Source organism: Podarcis liolepis (genome assembly GCF_965112155.1).
Source record: "Podarcis liolepis genome assembly, chromosome: 9".
In the NCBI taxonomy this organism is placed as follows: Eukaryota; Metazoa; Chordata; class Lepidosauria; order Squamata; family Lacertidae; genus Podarcis; species Podarcis liolepis.
Window position 1 is genome coordinate 29,508,646 of NC_139564.1, and position 27,621 is coordinate 29,536,266.

Consider the following 27,621-nt stretch of genomic DNA (forward strand, 5'->3'; position numbering starts at 1 on the left):
TTCAAACCCTTTACTTTGCCTGTTAAACATACGCAGGAAAGATTCAGATCTGGATAGAAAAACGATACAACAAAGTAGTCTATTCACTATAGTGTAATAGAGCCGCTAGTCTGTAACCAAAAGGAGAAATGCAGAAAAATTCTTCAATGATCACTGAAGAAGGAGTGAGAGAAAGCTTGTGATCCTAAAATAAAATATTAGGAAGGTTACTTCTTGTCTTGATACTTTGCCAGTAGAACTGTTACTGAAAGGTTGAAATACCTGGACTAAATGTTACAGCTGCTATTTTTTAGTTTAAAAGTGGGGTGGGGAGGGGAGTAAGCTGATACATATGGATAGCAGAAACCTGCCATTTTGCATTCGTTACCATGAACGCAAATGGTAGAATATTGGTTATCTAGGACCTAAATTCTAGGTGAACAAACATAATCAGACAACGACAGGGTGCAGCTATCTCTTTCCTCATTCCCTACACGTCCATACTGTATTAAAAATCTACTGAAATGGCTATTTAAATCATATTGAGTGGCATCCAACCATGTTATATTCAGAGTAGACCCATTGATATTAATGAGCATGACTAAGTTAGGTTAATTAACTTAAATGGGTCTACTCTGAGTAGATCTAAATTCTACCTTGTATGAATTTATTCAAGCCGAGTGTTTTGTCACCTTCTCCAGGTGCGAAGTTCAGGTACTTTAGTTTTTGTTTCCTTTTGAAACTTTTACTTTCTTTTGAAGGAGACAGAAATTGAGATTTTAGTAATATCCGTTTCATTCACAAATATACAAGTTGAGCATAGCAGTAAGTAGCACAATTGCTGATTATGCATCAAATCACTCATGGCTTTCTGCAGAAATTTAAGGGGCAAAACTGTTTTCTTTGTTAGAGAGTGCATGTATATGCGTGTGCCCTAGGGTTATAACTTTTTTACAACCTTATGTTCCAGTAGCTTCATTTTTTGCCTAAAACAAAGGAATGAGATGTGATTTCCAAATCTTTTGAAAAAGGTCACCCCAAAATCAATAAATCTATTTTTGTATATGTAGCCGTATAATGTATTATGTAATATGCATAGCATGTGTTATAATACAGGAAAAATACAGCTTGCTAATACTTGCACAATCTTTTGTGCATTGTACATCACTTCTTATGGCTTAGAATAAATTGAGGTTGCCGTTTGTCTTTGTTTCTGCTCCAAGCACCATAAATTTCCCGCATCACTTTGATTGCGTGTTTTTTCTATGTAGACCAATATCGGCATTCTCCTAGAACGTTCTGAACAGTTTTAGGAAGTTCCAGGCATTTGTAAAAGTTCTAAACAGTACCATAAAACTTTTAAAGGTGTTAATACTTATGAGTAGTAGCGGTCCATATAGTGATTCCAACTTTTCAATTGGGAGTCACCTTTTTTCACAGCTGAGAAGAATTAATCCCCTTTTCAGTAAGCAAAAGTTCAACCCTTTATGATACAGGAAATCTTTTTTGTTTTTGAAAAAAAAAAGTCAAAAAGTTATAATCCTTGTGTGCACACACAGTACAATGAGCTTTGGTTAAATTATCTGTTCAGGAAAAAGTATTCAAATTCTTCCTGCAAATGAGTAAGCAAAGCAGGAGGAACAGTATTATGTTTGTGCAGTTGGCACAGTATTTTAAAAATGAACGTAGAATCCTTTGTAGCTACAGGCAGGAAGTTCCTGACTTAGCATTGATCCTGATTTCCTATTGGACAATTACTTTTCACATCAGTTAAATTAATTTGGTTCAGAAAGATGTTTCCAAAAGCCATGCAGTATTATTGAGTGGTGTGCTAAGTCTCATTCAAGCAAGAAGCCATTTTCAGCAAAGATACCTTTTGCATGAAGCACCAACATGTTTTTCCATTAAATCACTCTGGTATCTGATTGCCTACAGGAAAGGGATATAATATTTACTTTGCAGCCAATGAATAGATGATTAAAATCTGTAAAGCATTTAATATGACTGAAACACAGAGTGGAGGCATATTCTGGTATAGTGTTACAAGTAGAGGTTCATTGGGTCAGATGGAAAGAAAGCTTGTGTGCACAGCAAAGTTAATATTTAGGGTTTTAAAAAATCTCTACAACTACTTTTGAAATCAGTAAATTATAGTGGTAGCTTTTTATCGTAAAGTCACATTTAATTCATTTTATAATAAACTAATAAATATAAAATGCTATCACTTGCCATTAAGAGATGTGATGTAAAATGTTTTCCTTAGACTGTTAAAGTAGACCATGCATAGGTTTCACAATTAGCAACTAGGCTTAATAGTGTTACTATTAAGTGTGGGGATGCCTATAATTGCAACCAACTGCCTCGCAGGCCTGGTGGGAAAGAGGCCAATCTAGATAGGCCTTTGAGGTAGGCACAGTAGACAAACATTAGGGGAAGAAAGATCCAGGCATCTTTGAGGCAGGACACACAACAGTTAAATTCTGGCTTTTGGTCTACACATCTTTGCGTTCCATTTGGTTTTAGTGGGAATCTTTGCCACTCTTCATATTCATGCGCCTTTCAGTAGGACTACACAGATTTGTGGGTGTGTTCAGTACAGACACTAACTAGGTGCATCCACTTCAACCCTGCACTTGTCCACAGTGAATGTCATGATCTAAGCTCCAGGGAGCTATGACTTTCTCAGCAAGTAGTTTGAAGAGTAATTTTGAGGAGGAAGAGTATATATGTCCATGAATGCAGGACCACGCTATCTCTTTCTCTTTCTTGCTCTGCCTTCTCCCAGACTTTGGATCTCCCTTTCTAGAGAGGCTAAACTGGCTCCCTTATTGTCCTTCCACTGGCAGTCGAAGATTGTTTTATCTCAACAGTCTTTTGGGAACTGTTTTTAAGGAAAGGGCTTTTAATAGTGTTGTGCTGTTTTTACTATCTGCATTATTTGTTTTTACATTGTTTTAATTCTCTTAAAGTTTTGTTACATTTTAACCATTGTCTTTTATATGTTTTTAGCAAAAAATAATCATGTTTTATACATGTTGGTTTTAATTTTGCGAGCCACTCTGATTCTCAGTTCTGGCAAAAAGGTGGGATATAAGCAAACAAAGAAATATTATATGGTATGTCAGGTAAGGCACAAACCTTAATTTAGCATTTACATGCTTTTTGAGAACAAGTGAATTTGTTAGAGCTTTAACGCGTCTTAAGCTAACAGCATTTTGATCCTAGGCTATTGAAATATAAGAATGGCAGACTAAAGCCAGCATCAAGTAGTTGTCCGTGTTCTGTATACTTTGTGAGATTATTTTTAAAGCGTCTATTTCAGAAGCTGGCAAAGGCTCACCATTTTCTTGTGACCCTAATTCTCAAGATGCTAAATAAATACGATTAAGAGCCAGATTCTACACCCCACGAAGTGTAGTTTCCTCTTACACAGTGCAAAATTGTTGTGAACTGGCTTCATATTTGAAAGAACCTGTTGTACTGGAAATTGCACTTATCTGAGGTTGATGAAAGTGGTTTAACCATTTCTCATATCTCAGCATCAATTTTTTGCTTTAAATATGTGTATTTCTATAGCATTACAAGTGTCTAATGTCATGTGAGTTGTGTCACAGTATTCCCTATGCAATTTACAAATGGGATGATGTCAGTGTGATATAGCAGACCCTCCAAGTATCCCTATTTTCCAGGGACATCCCTGATTTAGAGAAGCCATCCCATTTTCTGATTTGATCCTGGAATGTCCCACTTTTCCTTAGGATGTCCATTTTTCCCACTGGAGTAAAGTTAGAGATTATGAAGCTATCTAACCCTAGAGCTGTCTGAAGGCAATCCTGTATAGGGAAGTTCTTTAATGTTTAATCTTTTATTATGTTTTTATATATGTTGGAAGCTGCCCAGAGTAGCTGGGTCAACCCAGTAAGATGTGTGGGGTATAAACAGTAAAATTATCATTTTGGAATGGGACGTCCCTGTTTTCATTGCAGAAATGTTGGAGGGTATTATATAGTGGATAGAAAGGTAGACTGGTAACAAATTAGCACTCTGTCCTGAAGTTAACTGAATGGGTTGGACCAGTCACTGTTCTTCATCCTAATTTGCAGAGCTGTTGTGAGAATAAAATGAGGAGGAGGGACAAAATCAATGTCCCTGATCTCATTGGAAGTCAAGGAGAAAATGAATTCATTAAAAGTGGTTGCTCAAATCCAGCTAATGAGACCTTAGCGGGGGCGGGGGGGGGGGGGGAGGTTGTAGTCACAGTCTTATACTAGGACCAGGGAGAATCAGGCTTAGATCTCGACTCAGCTATGAAGCTAGCTGGGTGACCTTGGGCCTAGCACTATCTCTCAGCCTAGATTTCCTTACATGGTTGTTGGAAGGATAAAATGGGAGGGGGAGCTCCTTGGAGGAAAGGTAGGATAGGAATGAAATAAGTAAATTGCAAATTTGGACCCATATCTGCAGAGAGTGACATATTTACAATAGACTGGTATATCTTTATTATGCATACAGCAAAAGACAATGTGAAGGAACCTCCCTCACAGTGCAAAATTTCTGACTAGTGTAATTTTAATTTATAATTTGCGTATTCATTTGAATAAATGACTGGAATTATGTCGTTCTAAGGGTTGCTGGCCTCATGGTAATCTATAATCTCATTTCCTGCCGAGGGCAGGGAACGGTTTGTTTGTTTTACTGTTCTTTGATTATCTGTAGCATGAGAAAACTATAAAAATATTTTTAAAATCCAGGAAGATACATAGTAATAACTGACCTGCTTCTGCTGTCTCAAGGTTCTTATGAGAGAGACTCTCTGTACAATAAATTGTACAGGCTTCACAATCCATTCTTGATGACAAGTTTATTAACTGATGTTTCCAATTAAAATGTTTGTAGCTATGGACAATTTCATTTCAAACTCCTCACAAGTTTTTATTTGTTAGTCAATTTTTCTACCAAAACTAACTGCTATGCTTTCTTGTACTATATGACAATTGGTGCTCCTTCCAGAAATTCTCAATAGCCTGCTGCTACTAGCTTAACTGCCATCAATAACTGACCCATAATATGTTTGAAATGAAGGTTCATGTTATCACCCATGTAAAAGTTGAGTACAACCAGCTCCAGGGATTTAACACTGTTTTGTCCTGTTATGGCATGAACTTCCCCAAATACTAACTCCCGGAACATGGCCACTTTTTTGCAGGTCCACCACATGTGGTGGTGTGATCCTATCCTATCATGTGTAATTGTTTTGATGGGAGTTGTTTTCCAACATCTAGAAGGCACCAGTTTGGGTAAAGCTGCTCTAGAGCCTTCTGAACCAAATTGCTTTTCTATTGGTTGCTTCAGGGATCCTATCTCTTTGCAGCCAATCCTCACCACTACCTTGGATGGCATAGATCGGGGGTGTCCAACTCCCAAGAGACTGTGATCTACTTTCAGAATTAAAATTTGGCAGTGATCTACCTCTATTTTGGGAGGGTTCAGCTCAAAGTTGTTGACCTGGGTGATCAGATTTGGTAACCTTTTTGGGGGGAGCACTGCCCAAATACTTTTCTTACAGGGGACAACAGAAACTTTTAGAGATTTCTTGGGAGAGAGTTGCATAAAAGCACTCACAAAACTGTACGCCGCACAAACTCCTTTACCCACTCCTTTAACCTACCTATCAAGATTACTTAAAAAATACATGCCTTCATCCATTGTTAGTGTGACACCTGCGTCACCATTTCAGTAACCAAAGCTGCACACAAGCCAAAGCTGCACACAAACCACCTCGGAATCAAACCTTGCTGCAAAACAATGCCACCCCCAATGGAGGATGGGACCTGCCCCACATAAGGAAGCTGAAGCACCAATGGCTCAATTACCCTCTTTGTTAACTTAAAATGCACAATAATTATTCAAAAAAAATTTATTTATTCCTTTTAATTAATTTTCATTTATTATTTAAAGCAGTAGCCCTGGAAACTTTAGCAAGAGCATGCCAACCCGGAAGGCACAGGAAAATAACAACCCAACCAGTGCCCTCCTCCTAGCCCCACGTGGCTTCAGTTTTAAAATGCACCAACAATCAACAAAGGCCCCAATAGTGCTGGTATCCAATTCCTGAATTCTTTGATTACTGAAGACCACGTTATGTAAGCAGCAAACAAAACCAGCCTCAAAAAACAGCTTTTTCACCAACAGAAAAACTTCCTCACACAAACACAGAAAGCCTCAAATGGCTAAAAAACTCATGTTTCCCAGGATCCTTAGCGCTCGCAAAGGAACTACTCACCATGCAAGGGAACTCAGTTTCCCAAGCTCCCTTGCAACGACGAAGCCCAGCAAATGCAGTAACAGGGAGAGAAACCTGTTCCTCTCTTGCCGGCACGATGCAGCGTGGATACAAGAAACAGGCAGGCAAGGAAGGATGAGATCCCAGGCAAGGTCTAAGACCTTCCTAGTCAATGACAAACCTAGACAGCATCTTAAAAAGCAGAGACATCACCTTGCCAACAAAGGTCTGTATAGTTAAAACCATGGTTTTCCCAGTAGTGATGTATGGAAGTGAGAGCTGGACCATAAAGAAGGCTGATCGCCGAAGAATTGATGCTTTTGAACTATGGTGCTGGAGGAGACTCTTGAGAGTCCCATGGACTTCAAGAAGATCAAACCTATTCATTCTGAAGGAAATCAGCCCTGAGTGCTCACTGGAAGGACAGATCCTGAAGCTGAGGCTCCAGTACTTTGGCCACCTCATGAGAAGAGAAGACTCCCTGGAAAGACCCTGATGTTGGGAAAGATGGAGGGCACAAGGAGAAGGGGACGACAGAGGACGAGATGGTTGGATAGTGTTCTCAAAGCTACCAGCATGAGTTTGACCAAACTGCGGGAGGCAGTGGAAGACAGGAGTGCCTGGCGTGCTCTGGTCCATGGGGTCACAAAGAGTCGGACACGACTAAATGACAACAAGTCATAATGCAGGAGACCTACAGAGATCCACACTGGAAACAGGCAAGGGAAGGAAGAGGGATTGTCCCAGATGTGGGCTGCTTAAATGGGCAAGGGGCAGATCCAGGGAAGCCCGTGGTCAGCCCTCGGATTCGCCCCCTGGCACTGCCCAAGTCTCAGCCTGCATCCCTCTTTGACCAAGCAGGGTGCAGGCTAGGATCCGGTCTCTGATAGGCACAGGGCAGCATCCCTGTTACATCCTCGAGGGAAGGGGAGCTATCCCACGCATGCACACAAACTCACACACATACTGGAGAGCTCTTTGTCAGCATGAGGGAGGGGAACCATGCAGCCATCCTGCGCAACGCGCTCACACACATACTGGCGAGCTCTCTGTTGGCAAGAAGGAAGGAGCTCTCTGTGCAATTGCCTGGCATAGATCTGACACACATAGCAAATGCTGAAGATAACATAGAAAGCTGTCCATCTAGCTCAGTATTAGCTACAGTGAGAGTCAGCAGATCACCAGGGTTTCCGATGGGGGTCATTCTCAATCCTATCAGGAGATGAACTTGGAACCTTCTGTGTGCAAATCATATTCTCTATCACTGAGGTCTGGTCCTCCCTACAAGCGGCATATAGAAAAGCTTAATGACCTCAGCAGATAGGATCTGACTCAAAAGTTGAGGAGTTTAATTCTCAGGATCTCAAGGGGAAAGGTTGAAATGTCAGGGCAGGAAGCCAAAACTTAGGCAAGCTTTCTTCCCCCAGAGAGCCCATCCCCAACCTTCTTTCTCATTCCAAAGTTTAACTTCTTTGTCCAGAATGTTTTTCTGTGCTCAGCTGTGTCTCTCTGGGGGGAGAAAGTAACCTAGGTGTGCACACCAAGAGAAGTGTCATTAATGTATTTTGAAATCCTCAGTTCAGCAATCGAAATGTCACAAAACAGTGACAGTATTTCTGGTTCTCCAGAACTCTTTATAATGCTAGATGTTATACAAAGTAGCATGGGCGGGAATTTTAAAAAGAAAAATTAAAATTATGCTGGATGTTGATTTAATGAAATGTATATATTGCTTGATTGCAATAAACCTGCTAAACCATGGGTAGGCAAACTAAGGCCTGGGGGCCGGATGTCTTGCTTTGACTTTATCTGTTGACTGCCTGGGGGCCGGAATGTGTTCTTTTATTTAAAATGCATCTCTGGGTTATTTGCGGGGCATAGGAATTCGTTCATTCTCCCCCCCAAAAAATATAGTCTGGCCCCCCACAAGGTCTGAGGGACAGTGGACTGGCCCCCTGCTGAAAAAGTTTTCTGACCCCTGCGCTAAATGGTTCAGAAGCTATTGTAAGCCATAAGGTATTTTGTAAGCATATGTAAAAGAATAATTGTGCACTGCATTATAAAATAGAGACCTCAGAATTCTTCAAAAATAATACACACACACACACACACATATATATATAAATTTTATAAATTTAGGCACTGTCAGTTTTTATCCCCAGTTCTAAAAAGCACCACCACTAAACACTAAAGCTTTACCTCCTGAGTTATTCCAGAAGACCTGGCAGCCTTATCTGAAACCTATGCTAATGTTGAACTCTAAGTGAATGGCTTTATATAAGAACTTTCGTTTTTCCATCGAAAACAGGAACAAATAGTGGGTGCTGCAGGTCCAATACATTGGTCTTTCCCCTTTTTCTGGCCCTATCTCCCTCTGTAAGCATTCCCCAAGTTACATCTTGTTCACTTTTCCTGTCAGTATTAGTGGCGACAGCCAGTCTGACCTGGAAAGGAGCTGAACACAGTGGCTGTCTCCTTTCAAACCCGGAAGTGTCAGCAATTTCACTTCACTCCTTCACTCAGCTCTATTTATCTAGGGGGTGTAGTATCTGTTTCACCTGACTGTATTGCCAGAAGATAGCTTAGGGCTCATGTAAAGTGCCTGCAGCTAATTGGGGTTTAATTTTTATAAACGCCAGATCCCATGTTCATATTTTGTCAGCAGGAAATAATACAGCTGTGCTTTGTAGCATAGCTGTTCCTTTGTCATAAAACTTTGGTTTGCACTTCATAAAATGGACTGGATTGATAGTAAAGTAGAAGGTTCCTTCAAGTCACTGAGTTAAGTTCCACCACCAGAGCTAGATTTCCATACATCTGAAGCAGCCTTCAGCAACCTGGTGCTTTTCAGGTTCAACTTCGATCAGCCACAGCCAACAGGGCCAATGATCAGGTATAATGGGAGTTGCACTAGATTGAAGATGGCTCATCTATAGCTCTTCAGTAAGAATTAGTTCCAGTGGTGAAACTGGGCAGGTGCATTGTCAGGCAACAAAAAGAAATACCAGAAAAATAGGTCATCCATAAATAAATTATAGTTAACCTTTGAGTATAGGTACAACATTATGGAAGTTTTAGGGTTTTTTTAAGTAATGCACGATCGGGCTATACAGTACCTTAATGCTGTATTTTTAACACTCGATTGGGAGCCACCCAGAGTGGCTGGGGAAACTCGGCCAGATGGGTGGGGTATAAATAATAAATTCTTCTTCTTCTTCTTAATTGTTTAGTTCTTGAGTGCAGGATTTCCGCCATACACACAAATTGCTAGTGTGCTTTCTGGTTTGGATTTGGATCCCAATATGCGTGCATTGGGGGTCTCAAACCATTCGCTGTTCTGTGGTCCTCAATGGTGCCTCCATGCAGGTAATTTTTGTTGCAAAAAAGGTTTCATTAAAATGAATGGGACCTCTTTTTTGTAATGCAAATCCCCCACCTCCCTTGATGCAGATTAGGACTATAACAACAAAAGGTTAAAGTATCCTAACACCCCACCCATGCTAAGATACTAGGCCTGATCAGGGGGCTCTCAGTGGCAGTTTTTGTGGGGACCCCCATTCAAGGGCATAACTGTGCTATTAAGGTCACACATTTGAGAATGGTCATTTGGATGTTCATGTGAGCATTCATTTGGAAACAACACTGAAACCAAAATATGATTTTAAGACTATCCCTTGGCAGCAGGAGCATAATTTTTGGTTAAAGCAGCTATCTTCCACTTGCCAGGAGATAGACCCACAAGCACTGCCCCATGGAGATGTGATTGCCTCCCATCTTGAATTCTGGTGTGCTGTGGCTTAGCCCTCAACCTTGCCTTCAGAATGAGCCACAAGTGCAATAGACTGCCTGCCTAAGGCCTTTTTGGTCTCCTCACTCTTTAGCCTCAGGAGATACTGTTTTGGATAGGGCAGCAATAAGTACACTCCTTTTTTTGTTCCTGTCATATGAATGTGATTCTTTCTGTGTAAAAGAGTATTGCTATGAGCAGCTGCCTCATGTCTTGCCTTGACTTTATCTGTTGACTGCTGATGTTATTATTCTCTTTTCTCTGCTACCAGTATCCACCCCTTTTGCTTATTGATAGCAATGTATCATAGCTCTTAGATCTTTTCACATACATTATCAATGCTCACACCAGCTCCATTTTCATCTTCTTCCTTTGCCTTATGCCCAGTCACTCACAAATTGCATTCCTGGATCTTACCTGTAGCATGGACTTCAGCCTTTAGATTTGCTCTGTCAAAGTCAAAGGAAGACTTCTCTCTATGAACCTGGTTACTATGAAGCAACTTAGAGCCACAGGAAGGATCGTGGTGATGAGCTCTTTGACCGAAATATCCAAGTTGGGATCCACTAAGAAAACCTGACTCTCTCTCTCTCTCTCTCTTTTCAGAAAATAGTTACCTGTTCAGATGTTTTAACACATGTTTTGAGCCCATGTGTGAGCTTCCACTTCTCAAAGCCTTGACCTCCTTTTGGGAACTTTGTTATGTGTGTTTTGAGAGCAGGCAGAAGATAAGGCAGCAGATTCATCATTTATTTCCTTATTTGGTTAAGAGAGAGAGAGAGAGAGAGAATCCCAAAACAGCTCAGAGATTAAATTGTTAAAATAAGACATTTGAGTGTCAATGGCATGTATTTAACAGTTGTTAATTGTATTTACAAAGTAGAACTTGTTCTCTATGCTTTGTATAATCAGCATAATATTTAAAATGGAGCCAAATAGTTTGCCAAACTTCTGTGGCTTCCAGGCACCTGAGAATTCATGTTCCCTTGTATGCAGAGATGGGAGAGGTTAGTGAGGTTTTCTGCTATGTAAAAAATAAAGGGCGGGGGGACGGAGAGGGAGTTCAGTTCCTGTTGAGGCTTGGAAAACAGAAGCTATGAACATGTGTCCCTGTATATATGTACACATAAATGTTATAGGTTCACAAAATACATGTTTACCCATTAATAGCAATTTTGAGAAGCCTCTTAATTCATATCTAAAACACGTTCCTAGGCGTAAATGGGAATTGCCACGGTGGGTAATTCCAAAATTGCTGCAGTGCAGCAACAGCAACCAAACAGAGTTCACAGGAAGTTTACATTGTAGCATTTGGTTTTCAGAGTTGCATTTCTTCTAAATCATGGTTGGGGAACCTGTGGCCCTCCAGATGTTCCCAGACTACAACTCCCATCATCCCTGATTATTGGCCATACTGGCTGATGGGAATGGACATCAGTAGGTAATAATAATAATAATAATAATAATAATAATAATAATAATAATAATAATAATAATATATTTATCTGGCTGCGTTTCCCCAGCCACTCTGATCCACAAGTGAGCATAAGAACCCTGCTGGTTCATGCTAAATTGCTCTTATGATACATCCAGAGGTTGTTGGACTCCAATGTCTTACTCACTTCTGCTCTATGTGTAATAATAGCTAATAGCCGTTGTTAGTCCAATAATCCATTAGTTTGTCTATGATGCCATGTTTTGAATTAAAATCTAGGTAAGTTTCCCCCCCACCTTTGTATGGATTCATGTATGGACCGCCTTTGCTGGCTAATGTTTTTTGAGATGCAGCAATGAGAAAACTAGAAAATCTATGTAAAGAACTACCCTTCCTCAAATCAGTTATTTGGATACCTTAAGAAAATTTAGAGCAAATTAAAGAAAGAAATCTACAGAGTTCTGGCTAAGGAGACATAGAGAAATATGCTCACAAGTCCAAGTTACATAATGAAAATGGATTCATAGTAGAGCCTGATGAATTGCTTTCTTCAGTCTCATAATACAGTATTGCCTATAATTTTTTTTAGAATTGTTACAGTTCACAAAATACATGTTTACCCATTAATAGCAATTTTTAGAAGCCTCTTAATTAGAGGCAGAAATGCACCAGAAGTGCTTTGCATTTCTATTGAGCTGAAGACCAGAAACCCTTTTCACGTGCAAAGCAAAACACCTAGGACAGGGATGGGAAACTTGTGTCCCTTCAGATGATGTTTGAGTACCACTCCCAGCAGATTCCCACTCCTGACCTAGGGTGATATCTGCTGTTAGTCAAACTCAAGAGCCCGCCCACTGAAATCAATTGACATAAGTAACTGAAGATTTCAGTGGATTTACTCTTGTGTATGAATTTTCTGTTATGTGGTGTATCTAATTACTCATTACTTGGAAGATGATACATGTAATCTGGCTTCACTTTATGGGTAAATTATCAGAGATAAAAATGTAAATGATTTTGGAAGAAATGTTCAGTGCATAACTTAAGCTTGTTGACATTTATTCATGCAACTGGGTTTGACCTTGCTGAGCCTGTGTAGTTAGAAACATTTGTTTTTCCTCTAAGAAATTGGGGGAGGCACATTGCCAAAAGAGAAGCATCAAACAGTATTGAAATTCCTTTTGATGGCTTTTTTTGTGTGTGTTTTAGTCATGCTCTGGTCTTAATTAGTTTGGGGCTTTTTAATCTTATAATAATTCATCTACATAAAATCATATATGTTTGTACACATAATAATGATGGAGATAGCATTGGTGTTAGCCTTGAGCTTACCCAGCCTCAATTGTAATTCCTTACAAGAGGTCAATTCAGGGGTCGGCAAGGCTTACCAGGCGTAAGCCGGATCACTCCCATGGAGATCCTCCGTGGGCCGGACCGGTGCAGTGCAATGCTGGAAATCGCGTCTGTGCATGTCCGCGGCTCCAGAAATCGCTTCTGTGCATGCCCAGTGCTGAAAATTGCACCTGCACAGAAGTGATTTTCGGCGTCTGGGCATGCACAGAAGCAATTTCTGGAGCCGTGGAAGAGAGTCCCTGCGCCGGTTTAGTGCAGCAGGTGGGGACTCACCGAGCGGGCAGCTCAGTTTGGGGGAGGCTCGTGGGCCGGTTAAACGGCCTCTGTGGGGCGCTTCTAGCCTATGGGCCTTAGGTTGTGGACCCCTGGGTCAACTGGTATACAAATTTTCACCCAAAATCTCTTCCAGATTGTTCAGTGCTCCAATCATGCATCATTTTGAAAGCTTTAGATGTTTTTGAGCAAGACAAGCATGCGTCCATGTTTGAAATAGTTTTTATTAAAGCAGGGTAGAATATAGTCCTGATCCAGAATCTCTGTTGCATATGCAAAGCTCCATGCAAAGAGGTTTATTCTTTCATTGCTGTCTCTTCTGGTGGCATTAATGGAGCTAAAATGCAGCAGCGATTTCCGCTTTAATTCCAACAAATGCTTGCATGTTCAGTAGAATGTGGTTTTGTTCTTTAAAGATTAGACACTATTTTTATTCTGTGCCTTTTTGTCATTGTATGTGATGTTTTTGCCATCGCCTTTTAGGCAAATAAGCTTATTCTGAATTTTTATTATGGTAGAAAATCTTTCCATCACATTTTTCCTGGAAGTTTACAGTGTTTGAGGAGGAAACACCAAGGCTGGGTTTAAAGAATATTCTAAATTTTGACAACGTTTGCTCATGGACTTTTTTTTTTAATGCTGAAGCTTAGTACTGGAAGTTCCTAGAACTTTCTGTCAAGAAAGCATGCATTGGGTTGTAGCTTATAAGGGAACTTGATGTTTAGTTTTGCGTGCTATTTTTCATTAGCATAATGCAAAAATGAGTGCATGTCCTTTCCACCTCTTAGGATGCTGGCCACAGAGAAATGTTTTACTTTGCGGCTCATTCTTCACATACCTCATCAAAGGCTCAACACTTTTTTGCTTGGGGTGTTCATATGACTCACCATTGTTAATCCACACCCACTATCTCTTCCCCCCAGCTAACTTTTTCGGTTTTGATGCTTATGCAAAGGTAGCTGGATGTTGACATTCTTCCAAAGTTACCAGGAAAAGTAATGAACTGTGTTAACCCCTGTACATCACGTTAAGAGTTAAATACAAATGAGGGTTAAGTTTCCCCCTGGAAATGAATACTAAAGTCTCAAAGTTTTGTGTGTCAAACTGAATGCATTTCATTGGATTAGAGTTCTTTATAAACTCTGCTATCGTATAAGTGCCTTAAGGATTTAAGCTATTCAAATTAAAATTATACAGGAATGGGAGCACCTCTATAGTTAAGGTGGAGGGTAAAAGAAGCATCCTACCATTATAAAGCTTGAACATTGTGTTCTTTTAAGAATCACAACGATTCACCCCAACCGTCCAAAATCTGGCATGGGAAATCTACTCTATTTCTGGGTCCATCTATGTCAGGAAAATCTGTTAAGAAATAGCAGTTTAAATATTTCCTTCCAGAGTGCAATTTTTCCTGCTAATGATCATTTCCTTGTACAGTGGTGCCTCGCAAGACGAAAAACTCGCTAGACGAAAGGGTTTTTCGTTTTTTGAGGTGCTTCGCAAGACGAATTTCCCTATGGGATTTCTTCGCAAGACGAAAACGTCTTGCAAGTTTGTTTCCTTTTTCGTAAAACCGTTAATACCCAGGGTGCATTGCTTGAAGAGGTGCAGTTGCGACTTGACTTCGAGGAGCAACTCATAGCACACGTGTGGTAGCCTTTTTTGAGGTTTTTGAAGACTTTGGTGATTTTTGAAGCTTTTCCAAAACTTCTTTTGCAGCCATTCGGTAAGTTAAACTTTTAAAACTTTTTTGGGGGGTTTTGGATTTTGGGTTGGGGTGTTTGGAATTCAAGGACTTGGTTCTGGGTTTGAATTTCTGTGTGGTGGGTGGCTGGGTGCTTTTGAATTTTTTGGATGTGAAGCACTGATTATTTGGGGGGGGGGTTGCGAAGGTAGGAGCTATGCTGCCATGGGACCCAAGAAGACTGCTGCTGCAGAGGCCGGCAAGGGGAAGAAGGAGAAGGTTACGCTGGAAATGAAGAAGGAGATCATCCGGAACCATGATGGTGGAATGTGTGTGACAGACCTCGCCAGGGAGTACGGGAGGAATCCATCGATCATCGGGACCATCCTGAAGATGAGGGAGAAGAGTCCTTGTGACTGATGCAGCCAAGGGAGTCACCAGGATCGTGAAGAACCGCCCAGCTGTTCTGGAGGAGGTGGAGAAGTTGCTGCTCATCTGGTTAGAAGAGAAGCAGCGTGCAGGGGACACAGTGACTGAGGCCGTCATTTGTGAGAAGGCCAAGGCCTTGCACGCAGACCTCATCCGGGAACAGCCAGGAACCTCAGGCGAGCCAGAAGTCTTCAAGGCAAGCAGAGGCTGGTTTGACCGGTTCAAGACAAGATCTGGAATCCACAGCGTGGTCAGGCATGGAGAGGCTGCCAGTTCTGATGTTTCTGCGGCTGAAAACTTTGCAGCAGAACTCCTGGAGGTTGTGAAGACGGAGGGCTACGTTCCACAGCAGGTCTTCAACTTCGACGAGACCGGGCTGTTTTGGAAGAGGATGCCCAAAATGACTTTCATCACACAGGAGGAGGCCAAGTTGCCTGGCCACAAGCCCATGAAGGACCGTCTGACCCTGCTCTTCTGTGCCAACGCAAACGGCGACCTGAAGATCAAGCCCCTGCTGGTGTACCACTCGGAGAACCCACGGGCCTTCAAGAAACACAAGGTCGACAAGGAGCAGCTGAGTGTCATGTGGCAATCCAACAGTAAGGCTTGGGTCACACGTGTGCTGTTTGTGGACTGGGTCAATCTTGCTTTTGGCCCTGCTGTCAAACAGTACCTGCTGGACAACGACCTGCCGCTGAAGGCTTTGCTTCTGATGGACAATGCTCCTGCTCATCCTAAAGGCCTTGAGGAGGACTTGTTGGAGGAGTTCAGCTTCATCAGCATCATGTTCCTGCCACCTAATACCACGCCACTGCTCCAGCCGATGGATCAGCGGGTCATCGCCAATTTCAAAAAACTCTACACCAAGGAGCTTTTCAGGCGATGCTTCGAGGTGACTGATTGCACCACCATCACCCTGTGGGAATTCTGGAAGGACCACTTCGACATCATCACCTGCTTGAAGATGATCACCACGGCCTGGAACGGGATCAGCCAGAGAAATTTGAATTGCGCTTGGCGCAGCCTGTGGCTGGACTGTGTGGCACCAAGCGACTCTGATGCACCAGAGTCAACAGTGGTGCAGGACATTGTTGCCTTGGGGAGGACCATGGGCCTGGAGGTCACAGAGGAGGACATCAGCGAGCTGGTGGAGGAGCACGACCACGAGCTGACCACCCAGGAGCTGGTCAAACTGCAAGCAGAGGCTGCGCAGGAGCAGGCCGCGCTGGAAGAGGAGGAAGCAACTGAGGAACGGCTGTCCTCCAAAGAACTGAGGGACATTTGCCTGAAGTGGAAGGATGTGCAGGCTTTTGCACAGCGGCACCACTCTGACAAGCACGTGGCACATGGCCTTGCGAACACTTTGGATACGAGGGTCATGTTGCCTTTCAGGGAGGTGCTGAAAAGGCGGATGAAGCAGCAGACCATGGACAGGTTCTTCAGCAAGAAGCAAAGAGCGGAAGAGGAACCTTCTTCGAGTTGTCCCCCAGAGTCTTAGAAAATGTACTGTACACTTTGTTGATTTTTAAATGTTTTTCTGTCATGTTTAGAAACTTAATTTATTGTTCCTTCAGTTTTTGAAATGCTCTTTACAGTATGTGTGACTTTAAAGAGCACTTAATAAACTCTTGTTGTACCAAATTTGGCTTTGTTTGGCCTTTTTTTGACCATAGGAACGCATTAATTGAATTTCAATGCATTCCTATGGGATTTCGTGCTTCGCAAGACGAAAAATTCGCTAGACGAAAAAACTCGTGCAACGAATTAATTTTGTCTTGCGAGGCACCACTGTACATCTGTAGTGTATCTCTGTATTTTCTATTTGTTTTGTTGGCTTAGATTATATGAAACCATTCAGTTGCAGAGGTATTGCTTTTCCTCCATATCAGGCAGTGCAGTGAGGCTGCACCACTCACCTGACCTCCTCCTGGCTGAGCCACTGCTACATAACGCATGGGATGGAGGGGGGCAAATGTGCTGGCAGAGCCAATCCAGTGCTCCTGCTGTCATGGTGAAAATGCCTCACCCCCTCCCCTTCGCTGTCCCAGTGTGCAGCTGTGACTCAGTTGGTGGAGGCATGGCTGTGCTTTGCTGATTGCTACTGCTTTTCCTATAATAATATAGGATCAAGCTGAAGGCCTATCTAGCCCATTGTCTTGTTCTCTCAGTGGCCAGCGATATGCCTCTGGGAAGCTCCTAAGCAGAACCTGAGTGCAGCAGCGCTCTCTGCACTTATGCTCCAGAGCAGGCTTCCTCAACCTCATCCCTCCAGATGTTTTGAGACTACAATTCCCATCATCCTTGACCACTGGTCCTGCTAGCTAGGGATCTTGGGAGTTGTAGGCCAAAAACATATGGAGGGCCGGGGTTGAGGAAGCCTGATCCAGAGCAACTGGTGTTCAGAAGCAGACAATCTCCAATAGTGGAGGTAGCCTTATTTTCCATGAACATGTCTAATCCTATTTTAAAGCCACCCAGGGGTTGCTGAAACGCATCTCTTAAATAGTGTAAATAAATTTTACAGGTTAAATTTCCCTGTACCAAGCATCCACTGTCAGAACTGGAAACACAAAGTTTGCTTTCTCTAGAATGTTAAAATTTGTATCAGAACTCTAGGAGATAAGGGTTCAAATCCCCACTCCGTTATGATGCTCACTGGGTGGCCAGTCACTGCCTCTTCACCCAACCTCACAAGGTGTTAGGATTGAATAGGTAGAGGGAGAAGCATATATGCCACCTTGAGCTACTTGAAGATCAAGGTGGGATATAAATGTAATACAGTGGAACGTAATCCGTCCTGGAAGATTATTCCCAAACGTTAGAAAACCAAAAACTCAAAACAGAAGCCTCAAAATGGAAATCTCAATATGAAAGCCGTGTTTCATGTTTGACTCCTGAGGCACGTTCGAAAATGAAAACATTTACTTTTTTTTAAATGATATTTATTGGGAATTTAAAGTTACAGGGGGAAAAAAGAAAAGAGAAAAACAAGAAAAAAGAAATTAAACAATACAGATCAATAAAAAGAGACTAAAAAGTACAAAACATACAATACACCAAAATCAAAAACAAAAACAAAAAATAAATAAATTTAAAAACAAATCCAATATTCCCATATCCTTATCTTCATTAACTTGTTTCCTTGACCTCCTCACACCTCCCTCTTTTCTTTTCAAATTATTAATTATCTCAGCAAATCCTTTCCATCTTTCACTGTATTCTGTCCTTTAGTTATCTTAATTTATTTTAACCTTATCTTACCATAAAAAAACACCTTAGAACTTAAAAACTTGTTTATACATAACTCCTTATAACATTTCTACTAAAGCCTAGTAGTTTCATTCCAAGATTTTCCTAACAGTCATTAATTTTGCAATATTTCTCTAAATGAATTTTTTTTTTAAACTTTCTGCCAATCTTCATCCACTGTCTCTTCGTCCTGGTCTCGGGTTCTGTCAGTCCTTTCTGTCTTTTCCATCTAGTCCATCAACCTGGTGATCTTATGTCTGAGGCTCTTAACTCTTTTCCATGTCCCTTCTGCAGATCTTCTTCATAATTGTACCTGCACTTTACTTTGTCTTCTGCTGGTCTTGTTCTCAATTTCCTTCCTTTGTCTCTGAGGAGTAGATCTCGGGGGAACAACCTAAGAATGTCTTTATCCCTTCTCGACCGGGCAGCCCGTCCTCCATGGCTAGCACCAAAATCCAAAAAATATTCCAAAGCATACTTCAATGCCCCTCCAAAATTGAGGGCCTCGGCCACTCCAATCTCCTCCTGGCCCAAATCCAAATCCCAGAAGTCAGAGCACCCCTGCATAGGAGGATCTGACCAACTTGCCATCTCCAGTCCCGACTGGACTCCGTCTCTCCAAGTCTGACTCACTCCAGATTCGGTCATCAGAAACGACAGCTTATGTTCTTGCAGGGCCGCATCTCTCTCAACTTGTATTGCTTGAGGTACAACAACAACCTCCTCCTTTGTCTCCACCCCAGCTTGCCCTGTCAGGGCAGATTCCTGGGTCAGTTCTTGAGCAAGTTCTGTATCAGTGTTCACTGTTTGACCGAAATTATCAATTGCGGTAGTCATCAAATCCATCTTCGCATGAAGCTGCTCCAACAAAGCACTTGTCCTGCACAAAGCAGACACTAAGGCTTCCTGTGTCAACATCTTATCCAAGGTCAAAGCCTGTTTCTCACGATCTTTAATCTCTGCAGCTGTAGAGTTCCCCAGGTCCACTCCAACAACAGTTCAAAAGCTCCCTCTAGAGGAAACAATTTCTATTTGTATCCATCCTTTTACAAGCAGATCCAGCAACAAAATTGCTTTCTTTTTTCAAGTCTTTGTTCCTTTTTAGTGCCAAAGGAAACATTGGAGTCAATATGTTTCTCTTATTTGACTATCTGTCAACATACGTTATTATTCACAGTCAATGAACTTTCCCAAAACGTCTATCTTTGACAGCCCGTTCCCAGGTTCAAGATGATAGAAATTTATCTTTCTTTACTCCCTCTCCTGCAGGCTTGAACAATTTAAAATTTCCTCCCTCTTCTCCTGCTTCCAAGGGGGTTTTTGTAGTTTTAATCAATGGAAATTTAGTCCTTTACAAATAACTTTCCAAACTTTAGCTTGCGGTGTCTTTGCTTCAGACTATTTACAAAAGCGGAAGGTGGACTTCCTGTTTAGACCTTCCCGCTCCGGTGCCAAATTACGAAGTTTAATAATCCAATTTTCCGATTCTACTCATGGGTACTTGTTTAGAGTCCAATTGTCCACAGGAAAAAAAGTCAGCTCTCTCCGACAACAGCAATGTGGCTTCACTCCGTGAAAAGAGCAATCGATTCGAAGCACTGCGCCGCTCACCCCACGTCGCTCCGGATCCCCGTAACCGGGTTTCCCCGCGAGTAGGGGAGGCGCAAAAGGTGGCAGCCGAATCCCAGGTCCACGGGCTTCTCCCGCCTGTGGTTTTTGATGGGTCTCTGCCTCGCCGTGGTGGTCCAGACCCTGATTTTCACGGAGCGGATTCCTCCAGATCAGAGGAAATCCGCCATTGCCGGTGGCGCTAACCCGGAAGCCATCGAAAATGAAAACATTTACTTCCAGGTTTACGGTGTTCGAATTCCAAAATGTTTGTCAACAGAGACGTTTGAAAACCGAGGTACCACTGTATAAATAAAGATATTACATATTATGCTTATTGAACATGGATATTCTGTATTTCATGACACATTGCACCATGGGATTTGTAGTGTTTATTGTTGTAAAAGTACAAAAAAACCCCACAAATGTTGGTGCAGAAGGTGATGAGATGAATTTGATCAAACATGATGTAGGTGATGTGGAAATGTTCAGAAGCCTAAGTTGACTGGAGTTTTAAGGGGTGTGTGTCATTTTTCTGTTATCTTAAGGAACAAATTCTACTAGGGTGACAAAATGAGGGGCCACCCCCCAAACTTTTTCGCAAGGTTTTTGCCTTTAGATCACACCACATCAAACCATACTACTTTTGTTCTTCTGTATTGAGCACTGCTTCCTAAACAGCTTCCCATTTCCATCCTTTGCCAATGACCCAATAATTTTACACTGACCAAATTAGCCTACTCTCCATCACTGTTCTCCAATAAACTCTAGGGGAGAATGTTTATACCTTCACTTTGGATGCTTGCCATAGAGTTTCCCTTGGAATGGTCTGTGCTACACTTAATTTCCAGCGCAGGAAGGTATTCAGCCTTACTGGTCTGAAGCAGAAACAGTGTGTAGATATTTTTCTGAAAGTTTTTCATAGCTAAAACTGCTGTTTTCAAGCAGCAGTGGGAATAGCTTTAATGTGTTCAGGATTCTGCCTTAAGTGTTTGGCTTGTATCCCAGTCTCTGCTTCTAAAATTGTGTTAGACTAGCCAAGGACAACCTCTCATTGTGTTATATATGGAAGATACTGAAGTGTTCACGGTAACATGTTCAGACAATAAGAAAGGCTGGGCAGCTTGCCTTGAGGGACTAAATAAGGTGCTTATAAAAGAAACAGAAAAGGATATGCATTGTTCTGTCAATTCATCTTCCACATGAACTTCCCATTTCTGTTTGTTTAGGATAGGGTTTAACTTTCTGACTGTGAATGCATTTATTAATCACTCTTTAGCTCTAGTTGCAGGAAGGCAGGTTAAACTTTATTTGGAGGATTGTGTAGGCATTAGTTCCACTGCAGAATAAAAGCTCTATTAGCCAAGAATCACATTTAAATGGGAGGAGGGAGGAGGCAATCAGTTCCCCTCAGAAAAGTGTTAATAGTAGGTCAACATCTGCATCTTTGGGATAGTTGCTTTTGTAGGGTGGGTCTGCTTAGCAGTTTGTACAAGACGTGTAGTCAGTTTCAGTTCCTAGCATAGAAATAAGAAAGACTCCTTATATGAAGCCCTAGAAAGTTACTTTCAGGCAGTGTAGACTCCTAAACTGGTGTCCTCCTGATGTTTTGGGCTACATCTCTCATAATCCTTGACAGCTCCCACAATCCAGTCATGCAGGCTGCAGTTGGTGAGAGTAGCTCAAAAAATCTGGAGTGCACTAGGTCAGGAGGTTTTTTCTGTAAAAAATTCTGTGCTAATGGACCAGTGGTCTAACTTCATGTGATACAACTTCCTATGTAACTGTGTTCTCCCTTTTGACATGATTTTGGCAGTTCTGCTATCACATCTTGTTTGGTCAAAAATTTGAAATTTATTCCTCGCCTTTATTTTGAATGTCTGGATATGCTTTTGGAATTGAATTGAAAAGGTAGCATTAAAGAGAATATTGATTTTAAATTCCATGATTTGTACTCCTAGAGGTTTTTTGTTTTGTTTTGTTTTTTTAATGCAGCTCTGGATTCATGTAAAAGATTTTCTTTAGATTAACAGACCAGTTAATTCCTTCAAGACAGGAGCCTTTGGGGATTTCAGTATAGGTGTGATGCAACATACTTGGCACCTATAAAGAGCCTATGTAATTGTATAGTCACGTGCTGTGTTTTAAGTCCATTTATTTGGCATTCCTGAATGAAAACTATTTTGGAAGAGCGGCAGAATAAATTGCATGTGTTTTGCCTTCTACAACTTGCAATTAATGTAAAATTACTTGCTTTGATAATCATGCCATTGTTTGACAATAATTCCTGTGGATTTGTTTTTAAGTTACTTCACATTAAGAGTACAGTGGTGCCTCGCAAGACGAAATTAATTCGTTCCGCAAGTTTTTTCTTCTTGCGGGTTTTTCGTCTTGCGAAGCACAGTTTCCCATAGGAATGCATTGAAAATCAATTAATGCGTTCCTAGGGAAACCGCTTGCCAGGCTGGCGGTGCGGAGAAGGGCTTTTCTCCGCACCGCAAGCCTTCAGGACAGGTACGGGAACAGAGGGGAAGGGGCGCAGCGCTTTCCCTCTGTTCCCGGGGCTTGCGTGGGAGGAGGGTTTTTCCTCCCCACCGCCAGCATTCAGAACAGCATTCTGAATGTTGGCGGTGGGAAGGAAAACCCTCCTCCCACCCCAAGTCTTCAGGAAAGCCATCCGATGCCGGGCGGCGGGAGAAGGCTTTCCCCCTCCCCCTCCCCCTCCCCCTCCCGGCATCGGAGCTTCGTCCCGATGCCCCGCGGCGGGAGGAGACGTTCCCCCTCCGCCCCCCGGCATCGGGGCTTCGTCCCGATGCCGCGCGGCGGGAGGAGACGTTCCTCCTCCGCCGCCCGGCATCGGGGCTTCATCCCGATGCCGGGCGGCGGGAGGAGACGTTCCCCCTCCGCCGCCCAGCATCGGGGCTTCGTCCCGATGCCGCGCGGCGGGGGGAGACGTTCCCCCTCCGCCGCCCAGCATCGGGGCTTCGTCCCGATGCCGCGCGGCGGGGGGAGACGTTCCCCCTCCGCCCCCCGGCATCGGGGCTTCGTCCCGATGCCGGGCGGCGGGAGGAGACGTTCCCCCTCCGCCGCCCAGCATCGGGGCTTCATCCCGATGCCGGGCGGCGGGAGGAGACGTTCCCCCTCCGCCGCCCAGCATCGGGGCTTCGTCCCGATGCCGCGCGGCGGGGGGAGACGTTCCCCCTCCGCCGCCCGGCATCGGGAGGAGACGTTCCCCCTCCGCCGCCCGGCATTGGGGCTTCGTCCCGATGCCGCGCGGCGGGAGGAGGCTTTCCCCCTCCGCCGCCCGGCATCGGAGCTTCGTTCCGAAGCCGGCGGCGGGAGGAGGTCCGAGGACAGTGGGGAAGACGCGCTGCGCTTCCCCGCTGTCCCTGAGATTTCCCTATGGGCTGTCGTCTTGCGAAGCAAGCCCATAGGGAAATTCGTTTTGCGAAGCGCCTCCAAAACGGAAAACCCTTTCGTCTAGCGGGTTTTCCGTCTTGCGAGGCGTTCGTCTTGCGGGGTACCACTGTATGTGGGGCCACAGGTACTTTTTAAATTCATGCTTAGAGATTAAATGCTTTTGCTGTATTTATTACCTCTTAAACCTGTTTTATTGAAATTTAACGAAATAAACTATAAATTTGGGAAACAATTCCAGAAATGAATTATGCTAACTCTCTCTTTTTTAAAAAACAACAACAACACCTAAATATTGTACTTTTTGTTAGTTTTCTGCCACTTCCTAACTTCTAAAATTAAGTTTTGCATATTTTTATTGCCAGTCAGATTTAGAGCAAAAACAAAAATGGGACAAATGATATTAAAATGTTGTTGTTGTTGTTTAGTTGTTTAGTCATGTCTGACTCTTCATGACCCCATGGACCAGAGCACGCCAGACACTCCTGTCTTCCACTGTGGGCCAGAGAAGCACACGGTAATCTGGATTACTTTGTCAACAGTGGCCATTAACAGAAGCCTTTCTGTAGCATGCAACATGCTTTCTCGATCATAGTCATTAAGTCACTGAATGTCCTATTGATTTCAGTCGAACTTCCGTTATATGCTGCTTAAGATCACATTTTAAACCATCTTACATCTCCGTCTGCATAAAAAAGTGCAGCTATTTAGAGGAGGTTTAATTGATGCTTTTGGAAGTGCTCTGGTCTTTGTGGATGGAAGTTACAAAGTGCCTAGTATCATAACAATGACTTTATTACAGTTTGGATGCAAGCCACATCCTGCTTGGAGTCTACTCCAAAACACTCATTGATTTTAATGGTTGTAAGTTGCATACTTTATATTTTGTGTAGTGTATGATTTCTCATGCCTCTCTTCTTGTGCAGGTTAAAATATACGGTTGCATAGTAGGTATACACTTGGAATAGTGGTGTTAACTTTGTTTTATAGTACGTTTTGTGATTGCCATTAAAGATTTGGTTAATAGCCCTACAGAGTGAGCTGTAAATACGCTCACCAATCCCTTTTCCAATCATACCTCTTTCCCTTTTGTCTGGAATGCAGATTTTTCCCAAGTGGTCTGTTTCAACAGATTTATGGCTTATGAAGTGGAGGGAAGAGTTCTCTTTAGGCAAAGAGAAAAAGAAAAAGAAATTCCACAGCTGCAGATGAAACAAGGTTGTGGTGTTAGTGAGCGAATGTGTGTAAGGGGAATGCTGTGAATAATTACCATATGCTAACCAACTCCTTCACATGGAGCAAGTTGTTTTTCTTTTCTTCTGGACCATGCAATTAAAAATTTGTCATCTCTTTAGAAGCAGTTCAAATCATTTTGAAAATAGGGGAACCCTAAAGGTGTAGGCATGCAGCAGAGTGCGATGCATGTTTAGATCTAATTTTTCTCTTTTGCCAAACAGAGTAAGGACAATAAGCAAAGTCCAGATTTATTTGCAAGGCAGAACCCCATAATTATGCACAGCTGTAGTGTCAGCAGTTCTGCTTGGCCTGAGTATATGATTGAATTGATGTCACCAAGACTTCCACCTTTGAAATAAAATATGACGTACTGTGTGGCCAATGACAGGCTGGAATTGTGCACAGGGAGTTGGTATGCGCGGGGAGGAAGGCGAGCAGGACAAAAAGCAGCATTTGGGTGTTTGTTCCAATGTTTTTGTCTTGGGAATTTCTCTGCTCGCAGAGAATCCCATGGCTGTCAAGTGGGATAGTAAATCTTGCAAAAATTATGAAACCAGCTGAATTGTGAAATTCTTGAGCTGTTATGCAGAATTGCGCACAGCTGTGCCCAGAGCAGATATCAGAATCAGGGGAGGTTTCTGTTCTGCAGATGTATTGCTATTGTGGGAAGAACTTTGGTAGCACTGATCTAGTAGTAATTGTTTCTGTGGGAATTCATGGATTTCCTTCCTCTTCCATTTATTTTAGGTCTTGATGACCTTTGTTATTAATACTTTTAATTTGTAAAACTTATAATGTCAGTGGAGTCAATGTATACAAACTACATTTTAAAGTCACATTTTTCCTGAAGTAGGAATATTTCCACACATGTGCAAAATAGCCTTTGAAAATAATTTTGAGACTTGGAAGAAATCTCAGGGCTTTCACAGCTGTTTCCCGTGCAAACAGTTCTCATTGTCCCAAAACACCAACTAATGTAGACAAGCACAGGTATGTGAACAGAGTGATTAGCAGTAGCCACTCTGATCCTGGCAACTAGAAAAACTTGCTGACTTTGTCTCTGGTTGTTGTGTCTATTCATCACATTTGTCCATGGGAGTACATACCCAGGGACAGTGAGAATGTTCTCATGAACAAAAAATGTACTGTCTGGATTGGAGTTAAAGGCTTCCATTTGGAAAGTTTTTATCCTTCACAAACAATACTCTGAAAGAGATGAAGTCGCTATTTAAAAGCATTTCTATTCTCACCTGTCCAAAAGTATTTCAGGAATCTGGTAACTGTGTCTGTTTTACACACTTGTTGGGACTTCTGTAAGTGTCCAGTTTTGTCAGAGAGCCACTTTTACAAGCAGGTAAAAAGTGGTAGACAGGATTCCACCAAAGTTGCTGTACTTTCACATTCTACTTTCACTTTTGTGCTGAACAACTGTGAGTCCAAGTGACCAACCCCTTTGGGGGACAGCTTTGTCTCAAGGCTGCCAGTTCCCATCCCAATGTTTGGCTTTCCAGTTATAAATGATGTCATGCCTGTGTACCTTATGGTCAATTCACAAGGTAGTTTTATTGACAATTCTCATGCAAAGCATTGTTGGAATCATTCAGCGATGAAGGGAGCAGTTGACATGTAGCTCCTGTGTTTGTACCATTCCCAGAAGAATTATGTTACAGAATGAAAATGAGTGTTAGAACTGGGTCTTTTTTTAGACTTAGCTACCCCCAAATAGTGGCCCTGTTGACTTGTAAAAACGTGCCACTTCAAGTCATTTGGAGATGTGACAGGAGTTCCCTGATTACCCTGCCTAGGTACAAGCACATTTAATAATAATCCCTGTGGTGTGTTATGTATGTGTTGGATTGCGGAAATTAAGTCTCTCTGGAATTTAGTCTGGTCGCTGAACATAAAAGGAGTTTGATTTAAGAGTATATGCAGAGATAGGCAACATATGGTTGACTCCAGATGTTTTTGGATTACAATTCCTATCATCCTCAGGTAGCGTGATCAAGGATAAGGGAAGTTGTAGTTCAACACCACAGCAATATGTAGTCCAAGTATGCGTTGGCTGTGCCTAGCCTATGCCAAATTATTGGGCTCCCTTTCTCCCACAGCCACTTTAGGGCCCAAACCCTGAATGTTCACCCTTTTGATGGATGCATCTAGTTAGGACATAACTAAAGTACTGTTTTTGAAGACCAGGAGTAGAGGAACTTGGGGTTGCCACTTTACCAATCTGTACAAGGAGTAAACAGTAACCAAGTGATGGCTAATTCTCCTGGGCGACACACTGTAGTGAGACTCCAAATGTTTGTCCCCCTTCTACAGTTCTCTGCATGGGACGCAGGTGTAAAACACTGAGCCTTGGGCTTGCTGATTGGAAGGTCAGCAGTTCGAATCCCCGCAATGGGGTGAGCTCCTGTTGTTCCCAGTCCCAGCTCCTGCCAACCTAGTAGTTCGAAAGCACATCAAAGTGCAAGTAGATAAATAGGTACCGCTCTGGCGGGAAGGTAAACGGCTCTCTGTACACTGCTCTGGTTTCACCAGAAGCAGCTTAGTCATGCTGGCCACATGACCTGGAAGAACTGTCTGCGGACAAACGCCGGCTCCCTCAGCCAGTAAAGCGAAATGAGTGCCGCAACCCCAGAGTCGTTCACAACTGGACTTAACTGTCAGGGGTCCTTTACCTTTACAGTTCTCTGCATATTTTGGTTCTGTCCTGTAGTGCTATTCCGTCTTGTAAATCACCTGCCTTTCCCTGTAATCTGCTTGGTATTTCCTCCTCTTCCTTGTGTTCTTCAGCTAAGTTTACTCTGTTTTCCTTCAGAAAAGCAGGAATCACATATTTTCTCCTTCCTTTGTTGTGGGGAGAGAGAATGAGAACAAGGGAAGCC

At 42.6% G+C, this 27,621-nt stretch overlaps 1 protein-coding gene and 1 long non-coding RNA gene across 3 annotated transcripts in view; both read left to right on the forward strand.

Annotated features, from left to right (window-relative positions):
* Nucleotides 1-27,621, forward strand: part of AFG2A (AFG2 AAA ATPase homolog A) — a 149,569-nt gene that overhangs the window by 82,392 nt on the left and 39,556 nt on the right. The gene's annotated exons all lie outside the window — the stretch shown is intronic.
* LOC310686571 lies at nt 15,208-16,864 on the forward strand. Its single transcript, XR_014515998.1, has 2 exons — nt 15,208-15,503; nt 16,473-16,864. It is a non-coding gene; the product is annotated as an uncharacterized lncRNA (long non-coding RNA).